We start from the raw sequence: 20,311 nt of genomic DNA, 5'->3' as shown, positions 1-20,311 counted from the left end.
TTATCTTTCTTTTCTTTCCCCTTGCCAAGATACTGAAGAGGTAGATTCTCATTGGCCCTTGATCTTCTGTACACATTGGTCAGCAGCGAGATGGTTATTGGCCCCGTCCATGTGTCCCTTCATGACGTGCAGCTCCCTATTTCTATTCAACACGTGGTGCATGAGCCTCTTCCTTAAATGTGACCAGTGATCTCATCTGTACCATGGGGCTGCTTTTGTTAAGACATCTCTCCAAGGCATGGGCAACAAGTTGATTCTAGCCCTTGGCTCCATAAGCCTCTTTCCCCGCTATACTCCAACCTGAGGAAACAAATTCTAGACTAAGATTGGGGATGAGAAGCTCTTCCCTTTGTGTTCGTTCAAGAGACTTTTTAGTCTATTCTCTCCTTTTAAGAATTAGTTTTTAGAACAACATCCTAGTAGAGCTGTTTTGCTGCCATCTGCATTTTACTCTACTCTAAACCACCTCATGAGAAGAATTGACTCATTGAAACAGACCCTGATGCTGGGAGGGATTGGGGGCAGGAGGAGAAGGGGACGACAGAGGATGAGATGGCTGGATGGCATCACCAACTCGATGGACATGAGTTTGAGTAAACTCTGGGAGTTGGTGATGGACAAGGAGGCCTGGCGTGCTGTGATTCATGGGGTCGCAAAGAGTCAGACACGACTGAGCAACTGAACTGAGCTGAACTGAAACTTTCCTTGAGGCAATCAACATAGAGCTAGTATGAATAGAGAGAAGAGATGAAGGGCAGGGGATTTCAAGAAAGAAAAAAAAAAATCTCAAAACCTTATCCACACACAAATAGCCCCTTCCTGGGCTTGAGAAAGAGAAGCACTGCCACACACCCCTTGCATCAGCCTTGATCTTAGGAGATGATGAGTATATGCCATCTGCCTCTACATCTGTCCAGTCCAGCAGTGGTCAGAGGTGCATTTGACTGGGGTGATTCCAGGGCAGTCTTAGACCCTCAAATAACGGGAAGCTCAGAGCTCTCCATCGGACTACCCAGGTGGTGCAGTGGTAAAGAACCCACCTGCCAATGTAGGAGATGCAAGAGATTGGGTTCAACCCTTGTGTCAAGAAGATCCTCTGGAGTAGGAAATGGCAACCCACTCTAGTATTCCAGCCTGGATAATCCCATGGGGATTATAAATCCATGGGGTGCAAAGAGTTGGACACGACTGAGCAGGCGCACACAGAGAGAGAGAGAGAGCTCTCCATTATCCATGGATAGAACATGAAACACACAAAACTAAGCCCTGGGGCTGGGAGCACACAGTCACATTCTCCCAGCAGCATCGCTAGCAGCAAAAATCACACATAGAGATCTCAGGGTGTGGACCCAGCTCCTCTGCTCAGAAAGAGTGAGGTTTTAGCTGAGACACACAACACGAGAACCCCGCAGAGGAGGGGACTAATGAGCAGCTAGGATATAGGAGGCAAGGCACAGGGTCAGGAGGGAAGGAGTCCCAGCCAGAAAACCTTATGCCAGTTTGGTCCCTAAGAGAAGGAGGTACCCACACTCCTGCCCAGAGTGGTCCCTGGATGCCCATCAGAGGGTCTTTTGGGTACTGAATTCTTCCTGCATGCCTACAAAAGGGATGACTAAATGCATAGCCACTGAGATATTTCAGCTAAATCTAGCCTGTTATCCTCAATGGAATTCAATTTCTTTAAACATCACCTTGGATGGCTTAAATCCCCCTATCTGTTTACTGTTGATGTGGGGTTCTGGGTGTGGTGGTGGCTTTTAATGTTGCTTTGTCTATTTTAAACTCACAACCAGCTTTCATGCGGATTTAAATCGAATCACTCTGCCCAGCAGTGCTCCTCTTTATTGTTTAAAAGCTGATCACATCTCTTTCTGAAAAGCACAGCGTACTTGTTACCCTTGCTATGAAGCAGCCACAATTTACTGGGCTGAAAAATCAATATCTGATTGAATCCAGCTCATGCTCCTCTCTGGAATTCTTATTGCCTCTCAACTGACAGCCTCGCATCACTGTCCCACCCAGGCATTTACCTTCAAACTCTGGAGGGAAAAGAATCCATTTTCCAATGAATGAAAAGAACACTAAAGGAATGATTTTAAACACCAAAGAGAAATTCAGCCTTACTTGGGAGCTGAGCAGACGATCCTTGGGCAAGAAAATAAATGATAAGTTTCAAGCTAAACCAGAGGTCTATTTTATAATGTTCAGCTAGATGGAAGGAGCCACTGTCTGGAACCTACTATGAATTTTCTTTAAAGATGTGTTCTCTCTTCTATATGTTTTTAAATACATGATCTGGAAGAACTGGCATCCCTTCTATGGAGACATCCTTCTGAAACCCACCTAGTATAGAAAGTGGAGCTCTTGAGAACTGCTGCTTTCTCCTTTGGCTGTGATTTTCCCAAAAGAGGAAGAAGAAATTAGATTGTCATCATCTGGGTATCTGGGTCAACCCATCACTGGGAGATAACCCCAAACTCAGGCAGATTCAACTGCACTCAGTTCTACTTTCACTGACTGGGGGCTTTAGTAACAGAAGAGCAGGACTGAAAAGCTGCCCTATTTGACCTTTTTTTTTGTTGTGTGTGTGTAGGTGGGTTGCTGAGCCTAAGAAAAGTCTGAAGGAAAAGGTTTTGCTCCATCTCCCTCTGTATGGGATGGAAACATTTCCCTGAGAGGTCAGCTAGGCAGAGTAGAGAGTTTATTTAAAGGACATTGAACCAATATGCTTCATTTCTGGCGAATAAAAGAGCCAAAAAAAAAAAAAAGAGAGAGAGAGAGAAATGCATGAGGAGAGTTCTTGAAGACTCCTGGTTTTGAATGTGGGTTAAGGCTAGGGGCTGGCAGGGAAAGAGAAATTTAACTCAGGTTGGCAAACAGGGTTAAAGTCTAAATAGAGAGCCAGTATGCCAAGGAGATAATATGACAAAAGTGCAGAAATTGATGGTGTCTAATTCCTACACGGTATTTCATGCCAAGTGTGCCTCATATAAGCATTGTTTAATCTATAGTTTTTCACTCTTCTTTGTAATATATAAAATCAAAGAGTGGCTCTAACCAGAGTTATTTTTGAAATGCAGTAGCCAAGACTTGAGGAGGGACATTAAGACCTTCACCATGTAGAGAGAGATCATCTTATGGAGATGCTACTTCAAATTGCCTATAGGTCACCTAAGGACCTATAGGGTAGACTGAGCAAGAAAAGGTAATGATAGACACTGCAAGAGAACACAGGCAAAGTCTGCTGGACTATGTAAGTTGAGAACACAGAGTTGGAAGTCCAGGAGACAAGGGCAGTGAGAGTTTATAGTATCAGAGTGGAAAGAAGAGCAAAAAAAAAAAAAAAACCACTGGAAATATGCAGAAGTTCCCTGTGAGTGTTCACCAGAGTACTAATCAGCAATGAAGAAACTATCTGAGGCCAGGAAAAGAGACTTTCAAAAATTAGAGTGGACAGTATTTGGTGGTCACACAGAGTCAGAAATGGTGCCTGTTGCCACCAGTCAGACTGAAAAACTCATCATTCATGAAATATTTGGTAGAGTGCTCAGAAATATCTTACCTCAGTAGGGGAGGAAAGTTAGCCCTAGGAAATGATGCTCTGATTTTTTTTTTTTTTTTCTGACAAATCTTAAAAGCGAGAATGATCAATACTGTTTCCAAGTAATTTAACTGCATCTCAAATAAAAATAAGAATATTTACAGAAGCATAAAAATAGCAACACCTTAACAAAGTAAAACTTACATTGTCTAAAATCCAATAAAAAATAACCATGCATGCAAAGAAGCAAGAAAATATGACTTATAATAATGAGAGAAAACAGTTCATTGAAATGGCCAAGAACTAAAACAGAATTGAATTACCTTAGAGGGTCATTAAAACAGTTGTTAAAACAGTATTCCATGTATTCAATAGCTAAAGAAAAGATTAAGTATGGAAGATAGTTTAACAGACTCAAATAAAACTTTTAGAGATTAAAAACATCAATGTCTCAGATTTTAAAAACTAATAATACTGGATGGGATCAATGGCAGATTAGATGTGGCAGAAGAAGATATTATTAATAGTTAACTTGAAGATATAGAAATAGAAACTATCTGAAATGAAACCCAGACAAAAAAGAAAAACTATTTCACTAATCATGTTAAATGTGGATGGGCTGAAAATCTCAAACAAAAGGCAAAGATTGTCAGATCAGATAAAAATATCAAGACTGACCCATAACTACCAACAACAAAAAAAAAACCATTTTAAATTTAAATACACTGCTGCGGCTAAGTCACTTCAGTCTTGTCCGACTCTGTGCGACCCCATAGACGGCAGCCCACCAGGCTCCCCCATCCCTGAGATTCTCCAGGCAAGAACACTGGAGTGGGTTGCCATTTCCTTCTCCAATGCATGAAAGTGAAAAGTCAAAGTGAAGTTGCTGAGTCGTGTCCGACTCTTAGCGACCCCATGGACTGCAGCCTACCAGGCTCCTCCATCCATGGGATTTTCCAGGCAAGAGTACTGGAGTGGGGTGCCATTGCCTTCTCCGTTTAAATACACAAATAAGGTTTAAAAAAAATTTTAAGGAAAAAGATATACTAAAACTAATAGAAAGTTGGAGTAACAATATCCATAAGCATATTTTAGAGCAAATAATATAACCAGAGGCAAATACAGTCATTTCATAATAACAAGGATTTACTTCATCAAGAATTAACAAGCCTAAACATTTATGCACCTGATAACATAGCTTCAAAATATATAAAGCAAAAAAAATGATAGAAAAGCAAAAAGAAATAGATAAATCTACAATTAGAGTCCAAGATTTTAACAGCTCTGTCTCAATAATTGGTAAGGATATACAAATTTGAACAATATTATCAATGAACTTGACCTAATTGACTTTTATAGAACTCTTCAAGCAACAACAGAGGACACACTTTTTGAATGCATACACACAAAAATTACTAAGACAGACCATTTTATAGGCCATAGATAGGCCTCAAAACATTTTAAAAGATTAGACTTATACAAAGCATGTTGTCTAAACACACTGGAATTAAATTAAAAATCTTTGTATAATTATTCAGTATGCCCACCAAGACAAATAGTAGGTCTGAGGTCAAAGGCTGGAGCGGGAAAGCTAAAAAGGAAACAGTCACCAGAGATTGTCATGACTGGAAACCTGTAAGTAGGGCATTATCCAGAGAGGCAGGGAAATTATAAGGATATTGGGAATAGATTGAGTCAGTTTGAGTCTAAGTAATCATGAAGTCTTTAAAAGGAAGTATCACAGACTGATAAAGGGTTACAACTAGAGACTCAGAGATAAGGTCCAGAATTTTAAATATGAAAGTTATTAGTGTGGTTTAAGCTCTGGGAACAAGGAGTGGCCCAGAGGAAAACAATAGGGAGAGAAGAGAAATGGGCCAAGTTATGATAAAGACATCCAACCACAGCTGTGGTCAAAGAAGAAGATTCAAGGAGGTAGGAGACAGGCAGATGGTGTTTTTGTGACGGCCAAAGATAAAGATAAGAGTTTTAAAAGAAAAAAAGTTGGTCAATGTGTGGGTCAATATCAGATAACACAGTTCAAGAAAGTGAAAGTAAAGAAAACCACTGGCTTTGGGACCAGAGTTTTCTGTGTCCTTTCAGGAGATCAGCCTCAATAAAGAGGTGTGAACTCCAAAATACAGAGGGCTGGTACAAGAGGAAAGAAGATTGAAGCCACAGGTGTGGGTCATCCTTTCTGGAAGTTTGACAAGGCATGGAAGAATCCTGCATGTCAAACACGCCAGGCATCTCAGCAGTCCTTGAACAAATCAGGTCCTTTTACTTCTCCCCCTCTTCCCACTGCCTGTAATCTTAGGAGAAATTAATGTTCTTTCCCTACTTAGTAATCTTTTCCCCTTCAGAACAGATATGTTTTTTATTAGCACTCATCCATCCTCCTGGACAGAGTAGGTGTCCAGGGGTGGGCACATGACTACATATAGAGTCAATTGGCAGATGGATTGAAAATTTGGAAGAGGGCATCTTATCTTGTGAGACTTAAAGTAGAGCTAAGACAGAGAAGGAGATGGAGATGAAAAAAGGGAGAGAGAGAAAGAGGATGGAGATGGAGAGAGAGGCACTTTTAAAAGAAAGATAGAAATTCTCAATAACTTAGTTGAACCCCTTGTTCCATCCATGCATGCAACAACTGCCCCCTCTTCCTTATGACATGAGCTAATACCATCCTTTTTCCCTTGAGTTAGTTTGAATTAAGTTTATATCACTTGCAACTGAAAAAGCCCAAACAACCAAATGTCCTTCACTCTTTCCTCTCCCCACTTTCATTACTTAGAAATCTGCTGCCTATCTTTCAAGTTCAAAGAAAAATTCTGCTTTGTCTTTGATGCCCTGAAAATGAAAGTCACTCAGTCATGTCCAACTCTTTGCATCCCCATGGACTGTATCCCACCAGGCTCCTCTGTCCATGGAGTGGGTTGCAGTTCCCTTCTCCAGGGATCGAACCCAGGTCTCCTGCACTGCAGGCGGATTCTTTACCATCTGAGCCACAAGGGAAGCCCATGATGCCCTAGAGGTATGCTAGTAAACTGACTCAAGAAAGAAAGAAAGAAAGGAAACAAACTCAGTTTTTGTAGTGTTTGCTGATTTTTATGATGTAAATACTCACACTGTGGCTAATTTCAAGCAACCAACATGAAGTTACTGAACACAGATTTGAGAAAATATGGACAGAATCAGAGTAAACTGGGTCACATCTCCAGGTCCTGATGGCAGAACTGGATATAGGGTGGCAGTATAAGAAGTTGCCTGACCTTGACAGTACACACTCAGTGCAAAAGTCTCCATGTCCTGAATGACAAAGCCCACTTGCCCTTGTTGAGTTTTCTCAATTGATCTGTCCTTCCACCCACCTCACCTCTGCTCTTCTGGGACAGTGTCTGATGCTATTCCAGTAAGCACACCCTGTGCATCACACCTATTGGTCACATTTTTGTCCCAGTGCCCAAGTGGGAGCCCCTCAATGATGGGAAGTGTGTCTGCTTCATCCTTGTCTTCTTAGAGCTGGACTTCCAGCAGGTGTCAGGAATACTTGTGGAATGAGAAAGTGGCTCTAGTGACAAAAAAGCCAATGAAAAGGTGGACAAAGCCTGTGCATATCTGAAGGCAGAGGGACTGCTAGTGAAGAAAGAAATATTAGGAAACATCCTCAAACTTTGGAAAAGAAGGAAGCAACGTGCTTCAGAGATTGAGAGGGGCAATAGGAAGAGGCAAGATAGGCAACTTGGGAGGAAGTGATGAAGAATTGATGCTTTTGTACCCTAGCATACCTCTAGGGTATCATGGGCTTCCCTTGTGGCTCAGATGGTAAAGAATCTGCCTGCAGTGCAGGACACCTGGGTTCGATCCCTGGAGAAGGGAACTGCAACCCACTCCATGGACAGAGGAGCCTGGTGGGATACAGTCCATGGGGTTGCAAAGAGTTGGACATGATGCTTTTGAAGTGTGGTGTTGGAGAAGACTCTTGAGAGTCCCTTGGACTGCAAGGAGGTTCAACCAGTCCATCCTAAATGAGATCAGTCCTGAGTGTTCATTGGAAGGACTGATGCTAAAGCTGAAACTCCAATACTTTGGCCACCTCATGCAAAGAGTTGACTCAGTGGAAAAGACTCTGATGCTGGGAGGGATTGGGGGCAGGAGGAGAAGGGGACAACAGAGGATGAGATGGCTGAATGGCATCACCAACTCGATGGACATGAGTTTGAGTAAACTCCAGGAATTGGTGATGGACAGGGAGGCCTGGAGTGCTGCAATTCATGGGGTTGCAAAGAGTCAGACACGATTGACTGACTGAACTGAACTGATGAGAATTCATCTGGGCATGGAAACAAAAAAATGTGCCAAGGGAGGGAGGGAATATGGAAATTGATGCTCCTTCTTCCAAGGAAGCAGAGACAGGGAGAGGAAGACAGAGGGGAGGGTCTGGGGTGAGGACATCAGGTTCAGAGGAGCTACAGGGGTTTAAGATACAATAGAACAAAGCTTGGGCCCAAATGAGCAACTTCAAAGTCAGCCATTCTCACATGTACAATTCTGCACCAAATTCAACCTCATGATTTCCAGCAATGACCCATGAACCATACTTAAAACTGCAATTACTCTCTGAGAATAAAGAGCTAGTCAGCTATCCGGCTCACTCAAACACATCTCATTCTCCTGATTTACTTTTCCAGGGCTGTGCCTGACAATGCTTCCGAAGCCAGTACTTGGGGTGGCCATGCCCAGCCAGCGGGGGCAGCAGGGAGAATTAAACTCAGCCAACTGTAGCAGGCCAGGAGTTACACCACGTTGCCCTGACAACTAATGGGCAGAGCTCGGGAGAGATAGATGGAGATGGCTGAGGTCAATGGGTAATAAAATCCTAGTTAAAGGCTGGTTTTTCTCTCCTTCATTTCTGCTGATATAAACATGAGGGAGAAAAGAAAAAGATAATTGGGAGGCAGATTCCCTTAGAGATGTGCCAGGCAGAAATTGCAGATTCTAAGCATAAGGCCCTGAGCTGAACTGAGGGTCAAACCAGGACACAACTAGATACTCGAAGAGTCTGCTCAGAAATGATGCTCTCAAACACAAACAAAGATATGGGGGAGGAAAGACCCAAGCTTTTTCTGAGCACTTACTGTGTGTAGACTATAGCTCTGGGAAGGAGATATAAACAGGAAGCTTCAAGAGATAGAATAGGCTCTGCCTGTTCGGCCTTAAATCTCACCTATAACATTTACTATCCTAGGAACCTGGGGCTTTGTGCCAGAGACCAGCCCTAAGTCTGAGGTGCAGTGAATTTAGCCCTTGCTTCACAAGGTTGTGGGGTGGTCCAGGAGATCATGAGGGTAAAGTCACCCTGGCTTGGGATAAGCACTGAATGAATAGCAACCCATAATGATAGCTGCCATCATACGCCTTCAGTCCATGCAAGCAGCATTCTCAAGGCTTTATACCCATTTCCTCCTAGCAGGCCTTCAGGAACAGTGCCTGCTGCATACTCAATTTACAAATGATGACACAAGGCACAGAGAGGTTAAGTAACCTGCCCAAGACGACATGGGTGATAAGTAGTCGAGCCAGGGCTGGCACCCAGGCCATCTAGCTCCAGAACCTGGGCTATACAACCACATCCACAATACGGACGTGTTCTTAGTTGCTCAGTCGTGTCCATCTCTTTGCAACCCCATGGACTGTAGCCCACCAGGCTCCTCTGTCTATGGGGATTCTCCAGGCAAAAATACTGGAGGGGGTTGCCATGTCCTCCTCCAAGGAATCTTCCCAACCCAGGGATCGAACCCAGGTCTCCAGCATTGCAGTGCATTCCTTACTGCCTGAGCCACCAGGGAAGATGAGTCATCAAAAATAAGGAGCAAGGAGAACAAGATGGTAGAGGAGTAGGTGGACATGGAGTACATCTCTCTCTACAGATACACTTCAGACACAGAAATGCATACAGAACACCAGCTGAGAGTGGACAGGAGGACCTGACCAGTGGAAAAGAATATGTCAGATCAGATCAGTCGCTCAGTCGTGCCCGACTCTTTGCGACCCCATGAATCACAGCACACCAGGCCTCCCTGTCCATCACCAACTCCCGGAGTTCACTCAGACTCACGTCCATCGAGTCAGTGATGCCATCCAGCCATCTCATCCTCTGTCGTCCCCTTCTCCTCTTGCCCCCAATCCCTCCCAGAATCAGAGTCTTTTCCAATGAGTTAACTCTTCGCATGAGGTGGCCAAAGTACTGGAGTTTCAGCTTTAGCATCATTCCTTCCAAAGAAATCCCAGGGCTGATCTCCTTCAGAATGGACTGGTTGGATCTCCTTGCAGTCCAAGGGACGCTCAAGAGTCTTCTCCAACACCACAGTTCAAAAGCATCAATTCTTCGGCACTCAGCCTTCTTCACAGTCCAACTCTCACATCCATACATGGCCACAGGAAAAACCATAGCCTTGACTAGACGAAACTTTGTTGGCAAAGTAATGTCTCTGCTTTTGAGTATGCTATCTAGGTTGGTCATAACTTTCCTTCCAAGGAGTAAGTGTCTTTTCATTTCATGACTGCAGTCACCATCTGTAGTGATTTTGGAGCCCAAAGTATAAAGTCTGACACTGTTTCCACTATTTCCCCATCTATTTCCCATGAAGTGATGGGACCGGATGCCATGACCTTTGTTTTCTGAATGTTGAGCTTTAAGCCAACTTTTTCACTCTCCACTTTCACTTCATCAAGAGGCTTTTGAGTTCCTCTTCACTTTCTGCCATAAGGATGGTGTCATCTGCATATCTGAGGTTATTGATATTTCTCCCGACAATCTTGATTCCAGCTTGTAAAGAATATATAGAACCACACAAAACTCTGTAGGACAAAGGAACAAGGGGGGGAAACTGGAGTATTAGTAGGACTGGACCTACCCTCAGCAGGTGGGGGAACTGAAGCAGGGGTCTGATCCCCATGGAGGTGCAATTGTCTGAGTCAGAGGAGAAACATTTAAGGCTGAGAGTGAAACAGCTGGTCTGTGGCAGCCTAAATGGAATGAGAATCAGACAGTCCTTGCCACAGCCATACATATGCCAGGCAGGAACACGGGTCTCCTGGAAGGGGCAGTGGCTGGGAGCTGGAATTTAGGGATTATGGAGCAATCCCAGGGCGAGGGCTGCTGTTGACTGCGGAAAGACAGATTGAGGGGAGGTGAGGGAGGAGATCGTGGTGGGAAGTGCCTGTGGCAGAAAGTCAGGCAGCCATAGAAGCAAGGCAATACTGCTAAGTCATGTGTAGGGGGTGGAGCCATCACCATAGCCTCTCTCTCCCCACACACCAGCATTGGCAGCTAAACCACAGAGAGGCTGGCCCATCAAATGCCTAATGCATTGAACTACAGAGTAGGACCCCACCCAGGGTGCTCCTTTCAGTGACTGATGCACCAATCTACAGAGTAGGACTCCAGCCAGGGGGACCCCCTCTATGTGCCTGATGCACTGAACAACAGAGAAGGACCCCAAGCAAAGGATCCCTCTAAGCGCTTCATCTATGGAGCTACGGAGAAAGACTGGCCAAAGAGGCCTTCTGATCGCCAGCTACAAGAGGCTCTGATAGGGCCATAATTCCTGCCACAGAGGCAGTCCATGTCCCTGCACACTTGGCGCCACCAGGGTCCCTGCAAGCCAAGCAGCTGCACCACCCTCACGCTCAGCTTTCACTGGGGTAGAGCTGCCACAGACAAAAAAAAAAAAAAATTAGGTCTTGTGTTTATGCGTGCAGGGTCACTTCGGTCCTGTCTGACTCTTTGCGACCCTATAGACTGTGGCTTGCCAGGCTTCTCTGTCAGAGACGGGGTTCTCCAGGCAAAAATACTGGAGCATATTGGCCAATACTGGTTGCCATACCCATCTAGAGCACTATATTTCCTGCTGCCCTACCTGCCAACCCCCCTGAGTACCTGGTGCTGCCAGAACCCCTGCAACCCAAGCAGCTGCACCACTTCCACACCTGGCCCTCACAGGGGCAAACCCAAGCCCTCCAGGGCAGGCTCAGGAGCTAAACCCCAGCGAACGACCCACATGTAGAGGTGAAAATAAAACCATAATTGAAACCCAGGGGCAATGTGGCTAAAGAAGAAGACCCAAAACCTTCCCACCAGCTGTACAAGCTGCAGATTAAATCCACTTGATCAACTAAGCAGACTCTGTGTCTATGGAATATATAAAAGGCCACGCGCTAGCTCTGATAGCTGTGGACATCGGAGGCAAGAACACACAGGAGTAGGACCAGATTAGAATCTGAGCTGCCCCCACAGCAGGTCCAGAGATCAGCACAGTGCTGGAGGGCATCCTAGGGAGGTAAGGCGGACTGTGATTCCCAGCGCAGGAGAGGACTCTGACAGCAGAGACTCAAGAAAAACATTTATTATTCTTATATTCTGACTTGTTCTGTAGAATCTTTTGGATTTTTTTTTCTTTTTCTTTTTTCCCCACTCAGTTGTAGTTGTCAATTTTATTGGCACTAAGAAATCCAATTAAGTTTTTAAACTTTTTTTTTCTTTTTCTTCAGTCACGTTTTTATTGTTATTATAAACCTCTGCCTCTATATTGGACTTTTGCAGTTCTGTGGAGTTTTCCCTCCCCACCCCCCTTTTTTTCTTCTTCCCTTTTTTCTCTTTTCTCTTTTTTTATAATTTTAATTTTTAATTTTTGTAAGCCTATTATATTTTTCTTCATTTATTCCTTCATTTGCCCTTCCTACTGTTCTTTCCCCTTGCAGTTTATCTTTAATGTATATAAATCTTCATTTACCTCTATTTAACTTTGCATATCTATTCTTTCTTTCTTTTCTTTCTTTCCTTTCCTCTCAACATATTTGCTAGTTTTGTTTTCATTGCTTTATTCCCCACTTGGCACCTTGCTTTAGTTTTCCAGTTTTCCAGTTTGTGCTTAAGTTAGTTTTCTTCTTAACTGGTAAATATAATTTTTGATTTCCTTTGTTTGCCAGATCTACCTAAGGTACTTTATTTTGGTTGAACTATTTTCACTTTGCTCATGGGTATATATGCTTGTGTGTATATTCCATTATTTTAATTATTATTTGCCTGGTTTTGTAACTGCCATTTGTCTGGGGTTCATCTTTGGTTTCTTGTTTTTGGATATTTGTTTTATTCTCCTTTAATGCCATAACAAACCACTTGTGGAATCTTCATTCCTGACCAGAGATCAAACCCTGAGCCTTTGGAGTGGGAGCACTGACTCCAAGACCCTAGACTACCAGAAAACTAACCCTAGGGAGTATCAAATACTGAGAACTCACATAAAGGAAACCACTTGAACACAAGACCCAGCATCACCCAACCATGAGTAGCACCCTGTGCAGGATGCCTCATCTAAAGAACAAACATAACAAAAATACAAGCCCAATCATCAGCAGACAGGAGTTGCCCATCAGAGGAAAAACAAACAAACAAAAACTCAGCACAAATCTCACCCTATACGAAGCTCACACAAAACTGACCCAGCCTGAGGAAGGCAGAAACCAAAAGCAAGAAAGAATTCAACCTTCTTCAAGGAAACAATTCAACTTTCTTTGAAGCCTAGGAAAAGGAGACCTCAAACACAATAACTTAAAAAAAAAAGAAAATGCAGAGAAATACTGCACGAATGAAGGAACAAACTAGAAACACAGAAGTCCAAATAAATGAAGAGGAAATAGGAAAATTATCTGAAAAAGAATTCAGAATAATTATACTAAAGATGATCAAAAACCTTGAAAGCAAAATGGAGAAAATGCAAGAATCAATTAACAAAGGCCTGGAAGAATTAAATAAGCATAGAGAGACAAAGAACACAATTATTGAAATTAAAAATACTCTAGAAGGGATCAATAGCAGAATATCTGAAGCAGAAGAATGAATCAGTGAGCTGGAAGATAAATGATGGAAATAACTTCTGAAGAGCAGAATAAAGTAAAAAGAATGAAAAGAGCTGAGGACAGTCTCAGAGACCTCTGGGACCATATCAAATACACCAACATTCAAATTACAGGGGTCCCAGGAGAAGAATACAAAAAGAAAGGGTATGAGAAAAATTTTGAAGAGATTATAGTTGAAAATTTCCCCAACGTGGAAAAGGAAATAGCCAATCAAGTTCAAGAAGCACAAAGAGTCCCAAACAGGATAAATCCAATGAGAAACACTTCAAGACACATACTAATCAAACTAAACACAAAGAAAGAATATTAAAAGCAGCAAGGGAAAAACAACAAGTAACATACAAGGGAAACCCCATACGCTTAACAGCTGATCTTTCAGCAGAAACTCTGCAGGCCAGAAGGGAATGGCAGGATATATTTAAAATACTGAAAGGGAAAAATCTACAACCAAGATTACTGTACCCAGCAAGGGTCTCATTCAAAATTGATGGAGAAATCAAAAACTTTTCAGACAAGTAAAAGTTAAGAGAATCCAGTACCACCAAACCAGCTTTACAACAAATGTTAAATGGACTTATATAGTCAAGAAATACAATAGAAGAAAAAAGAGCTACAAAATCAACCCCAAATAATTAGAAAATGGCAATAGGAATATATATATCAATAATTACCTTAAATGTAAGTGGATTAAATGCTCCAACCAAAGTCACAGACGGGCTGAATAGATACAAAAATAAGACCCACATATATGCTGTCTACAAGAAACCCACTTCAGACTTCAAGACACATATTGACTGAAAGTGAGAGGATGGAAAAATATATTCCATACCAATTGGAAGCAAAAGAAAGCTGGAGTAGCAATCCTTATATCAGACAAAATAGACCTTAAAATAAAGAAGATTACAAGTGATAAGGAAGGACACTACATAAGGATCAAGGGGTTAATCCAAGAGGAAGACATAACAATTGTAAATATCTATACACCCAACATAGGAGCACCTCAATACATAAGACAAACACTAATAGACATAAAAGGAGAAATGGACAGTCACACAATAATATTAGGAGACTTTAACACCCCACTCACACCAATGGACAGATCATTAAAACAGAAATTTAATAAGGAAACACAAGTCTTAAATGATACATTAGATGAGATGGATCTCATTGATATCTTTAGGACATTCCATCCAAATACAGAAGAATACACCTTCTTCTCAAGTGCACATGGAACATTCTCCAGGATAGACCACATCTTGGGTCACAAATCAAGCCTCAGTAAATTTAAGAAAATTTAAATTGTATCAAGCATCTTGTCCAACCACAATGCTATGAGACTAGAAATCAATTACAAGAAAAAACTGTAAGGAACACAAACACATGGAGATTAAACAACACGTTTCTAAATAACTACAGATTACTGAAGAAATAAAAAGGGAAATTAAAAGATTTCTTTAAAAAAATGACAATGAAAACACAAAAACTCAAAGCCTATGGGATGCAGCAAAAGCAGTTCTAAGAGGGAAGTTTATAGAAATACAATCCTACCTCAAGAAATAAGAAAAACATCAAATAGACATCCTAACTTTACACCTAAAACAACTGGAAAAAGAAGAAGAAAAAAAAAAAACAAAATTAGTAGAAGGAAATAAATCATAAAGATGCTAGCAGAAATAAATGAAAAAGAAATGAAAGAAACAATAGTAAACATTAATGAAACTAAAAGCTGGTTCTTTGAGAAGATAAACAAAATTGACAAGCCCTTTGCCAGACTCATCAAGAGAAAAAGAAGAATCAAATCAACAAAATTAGAAATGAAAAAGGAGAGGTTACAACAGAAAATTGAGAAATAAGAAGGATTATAAGAGACTATTATGGACAACTATATGCCAATAAAGTAGATAACTGGAAGAAATGGACAGATTCTTAGAAAAGTTCAATCTTCCAAGACTGAACCAGTAAGAAATAGAAATTATGAACAACCCAATTACAAGCACTGAAATTGAAGCTGTGATCAAAAATCTCCCAAAAAACAAAAGCCCAGGACCAGATGGCTTCACAAGAGAATTCTATCAAACATTTAGAGAAAATCTAATGCCTATCCTAAAACTCTTTCAAAAAATTGCAGAGGAAGGAACACTTCCAAACTCATTCTACGAGGCCACCATCAGCCTGATGCCAAACCCAGACAAAGACAACACAAAAAAAGAAAACTAGATGCCAGTATCACTGACGAACACAGATGCAAAAATCCTCAACAAAATTTTAGCAAACAGAATTCAGCAATGCATCAAAAAGCTCATGCACCATGATCAAGTTGGGTTTATTCCAGGGATGCAAGGATTCTTCCATATATGCAAATCAATCAATGTGATATACCATATTAACAAATTGAAAGATAAAAACCATATGATCATCTCAACAGATTCAGGAAAAGCCTTTGACAAAATTCAGCACCTATTTATGATTAAAACTCTTCAAAAAATGAGCATAGAAGGAACCTACCTCAACATAGTAAAGGCCATATATGAGAAGCCTACAGCAAACATTATTCTCAATGGTGGCTCAGATGGTAAAGTGTCTGTCTACAATGCAGGAGACCCGGGTTTGATCCCTGGGTTGGGAAGATCCCTTGGAGAAGGAAATGGCAATCCATTCCAGTACTATTGCCTGGAAAACCCCATGGACAGAGGAGCCTGGTAGGCTACAGTCCATGGGGTCGCAAAGAGTTGGACACAGCTGAGCGACTTCACGTTCACAGCAAACATTATTTTCAATGGTGAAAAACTGAAAATATTCCCCCTAACATCAGGGATAAGACAAGGGTGTCCACTTTCACCACTATTATTCAACATAGTTCTGGAAGTCCTGGCTACAGCAATCAGAGAAGAAAAAGAAATAAAAGGAATCCAGATTGGACAAGAAGTAGTAAAGCTCTCACTGTTTGCAGATGACATGATACTGTACATAGAAAACCCTAAAGATAGTATCAGAAAATTACTAGAGCTAATCAGTGAATTTAGCAGCAGCAGCAGGATACAAAATCAATACACAGAAATCACTTGCTTTTCTATATACTAACAATGAAAAATCAGAAAGAGCAATTAAAGAATCAATCCCATTCACCATTGCAACAAAAAGAATTAAATATCTAGGAATAAACTTACCTAAGGAGACAAAAAAAAAAAAAAAAACTGTACACAGACAATTATAAGACACTGATGAAAGAAATCAAAGATGACATAAACAGATGGAGAGATATTCCATGTTGAGAATATGGAATGGAGAGAATCAATATTGTGAAATGACTATACTACCAAATGCAATCTACAGATTCAATGCAATCCCTATCAAATTACCAATTGCATTTTTCACAGAACTAGAACAAAAAAATTCACAATTCATATGGAAACACAAAAGACCCTGAATAGCCAAAGCAATCTTGAGAAAGAAGTATGGAGCTGGAGGAATCAGCCTTCCTGACTTCAGGTTACACTACAAAGCTACAGTCATCAAGACAGTATGCTACTGGCACAAAAACAGACATATAGACCAATGGAACAAGATAGAAAGCCCAGAAATAAACCCATGTACTTATGGGTACCTTATTTTTGACAAAGAAGGCAAGAATATACAATGTGGCAAAGACAGCCTCTTCAATAAATGGTGCTGGGAAAACTGGACAGCTACATGTAAAAGAATGAAATTAGAACACTTCCTAACACCATACACAAAGATAAACTCAAAAAGGATTGAAGACCTAAATGTAAGACCAGAAACTATAAAACTCTTAGAGGAAAACATAGGCAGAACACTTGATGACACAAATCAAAGCAAGACCCTCTATGACCCACCTACTAGAGTAATGGAAATAAAAACAAAAATAAACAAGTGGGACCTGATTAAACTTAAAAGCTTTTGCACAGCAAAGGAAACTATAAGCAGGATGAAAAGACAATCCTCAGAATGGAAGAAAATAATAGCAAATGAAACAACTGACAAAGGATTAATTTCCAAAATATACAAGCAGCTCATACAACTCAATAACAGAAATACAACCTAATCAAAAAGTGGGAAAAAGACCTAAACAGACATTTCTCCAAAGAAGACATACAGTTGGCTAACAAACACATGAAAAGATGCTCAACATCACTCACTATTAGAGAAATGCAAATCAAAACCACAATGAGATATCACCTCACACCAGAATGGCCCTCATCAAAAAGTCTACAAACAATAAATCCTGGAAAGGGTTTGGAGGAAAAAGAACACTCTTACACTGTTGGTGGGAATGTAAATTGATACAGCCACTATGGAAGATGGTATGGAGATTCCAAATGCTAGGAATAAAACCACCATATGACCCAGCAATCCCACTTCTACGCATATACCCTGCTGCTGCTGCTAAGTCACTTCAGTCGTGTCCGATTCTGTGTGACCCCATAGATGGCAGCCCAACAGGCTCCCCAATCCCTGGGATTCTCCAGGCAAGAATACTGGAGTGGGTTGCCATTTCCTTCTCCAATGCATGAAAGTGAAAAGTGAAAGTGGTCATTCAGTCGTGTCCGACTCTTAGCGACCCCATGGACTGCAGCCTACCAGGCTCCTCCATCCATGGGATTTTCCAGGCAAGAGTACTGGAGTGGGGTGCCATTGCCTCCTCCATGCATATGCCCTGAGGAAATCAAAATTGAAAGAGACACATGTATCCCATTGTTCACTGAAGCACTATTTACAATAGCTAGTATATGGAAGCAACCTAGATGTCCATCAACACATGAATGGATAAAGAAGTTGTGGTATATATACACAATGGAACATTACTCAGCCATAAAAAGGAACGCATTTGAGTCAGTTCTGATGAGGTGTATGAACCTAGAACCTATGATACAGAGTGAAGTGAGTCAGAAAGAGAAAGATAAATACCATGTTCTAACACATATATACGGAATCTAGAAAAATGATACTGAAGAATTTACTTACAGGGCAACAGTAGAGAAACAGACATAGAGAATAGACTTACAGACATGGGGAGAGGGGAGGAGAGAGTGAGATATATGGAAAGAGCAACATATGTAAAATACCATATGTATTTTTTTTACCACATGTAAATTACCATATGTAAAATAGATAGCCAATGGGAATTTGCTGTGTGGCTCAGGAAACACAAATAGGGGCTCTGTACCAACCTAGAGGGGTGGGATGGGAAGGGAGACGGGAGGGAGGTTCAAAAGGGAGGCGATATATGTATCAGTTCAGTTCAGTTCAGTTGCTCAGTCATGTCTGACTCTTTGGGACCCCATGAACTGCAGCATGCCAGGCCTCCCTGTCCATCACCAACTGCCAGAGTATATTTAAACCCATGTGCATTGAGTCGGTGATGCCATCTAACCATCTCATCCTCTGTCATCCCCTTCTCCTCCTGCCTTCAATCTTTCCCAGTATCAGGGTCTTTTCAAATGAGTCAGCTCTTTGCATTAGGTGGCCAAAGTACTGGAGTTTCAGCTTCAACATCAGTCCTTTCAATGAACACCCAGCACTGATCTCCTTTAGGATGGACTGGTTGGATCTCCTTGACATCCAAGGGACTCTCAAGAGTCTTCTCCAACACCACAGTTCAAGAGCATCAATTCTTCAGCGCTCAGCTTTCTTTATAGTCCAACTCTTACATCCATACATGACCACAGGAAAAACCATAGCCTTGACTAGACAGACCTTTGTTGGCAAAGTAATATCTCTGCTTTTCAATATGCTATCTAGGTTGGTCATAACTTTCCTTCCAAGGAGTCAGTGTCTTTTAATTTCATGGCTGCAATCACTATCTACAGTGATTTTGGAGCCCCAAAAAATAAAGTCAGCCACTGTTTCCACTGTGCCCCATCTATTTGCCATGAAGTGATGGGACCAGATACCATGATCTTAGTTTTCTGAATGTTGAGCTTTAAGCCAACTTTTTCACTCTCCTCTATGGCTGATTCATGTTGAGGTTTGACAGAAAATAGCAAAATTCTGTAAAGCCATTATCCTTCAATAACAAAATTAATTCATTTTTTAGAAAATGAGGAGCATATATGTATGACTGAGTCCCTTTGCTGTCCATCTGAAATTATCACAACATTGTTGATTGGCTATACTCCAACATAAAAAGTTTCTTAAAAAATAAAATAAAATTAGAAGAATAATGGAGAAACAAAAGGAATATTGACAGACTATTTACCTATCATTGCATACACACAGATACAAATAATAGTTCTGAAAGGAAACACAATTTAAAACTTATAACATTGTTTGCCTCTGGGGAAGGAAAGGCAAAGAAGGGAGATTTTTACTGTATGTTTACTGTGGAGTTTGAACCATGGGAAAGCAGTGCCTATTTTAAAAAATGAATATATTAAATTAAAATTTAAAAATAGGGGAACAGGGCAGGAGATGCCATTTCCAATATATTTATTTCAAGCATTTGCTGAATGGAAAAGAACAGATTCCTACTCTTTAGACCCGACATGACCATGGCGAAGCAGGCTCACAGGCAGGTGATAAATGTCCGTACACATAAGTACAATGTGCTGCACAGGCCCTGAGGAGAACAGGGGAAGTTGTGCACATAGAGAAGGGTGAGAGGCTCCACAGAGAGAGTATTTCTAAGCTGAGATCTTTCCAGAACCCATGACCTTGAGTCCAGTCATATGTAAAATAATAATGGTCCACGTGATGAGCCCTTACTGCCAGGCACTGTGCTCAGCCCTCCATATAGTTGACCCAACAATACCCAACATCCTTACATGGTAGGTACCATTATCATCAGCTCCCTTTCTTTTCTGGATGCACAACTGAGGTTTAAAGAGGTTG

The sequence above is a fragment of the Bos taurus genome, chromosome 1 (genome assembly GCF_002263795.3).
Source record: "Bos taurus isolate L1 Dominette 01449 registration number 42190680 breed Hereford chromosome 1, ARS-UCD2.0, whole genome shotgun sequence".
NCBI lineage: Eukaryota > Metazoa > Chordata > Mammalia > Artiodactyla > Bovidae > Bos > Bos taurus.
Note: the sequence above shows the minus strand (reverse complement) of the source record.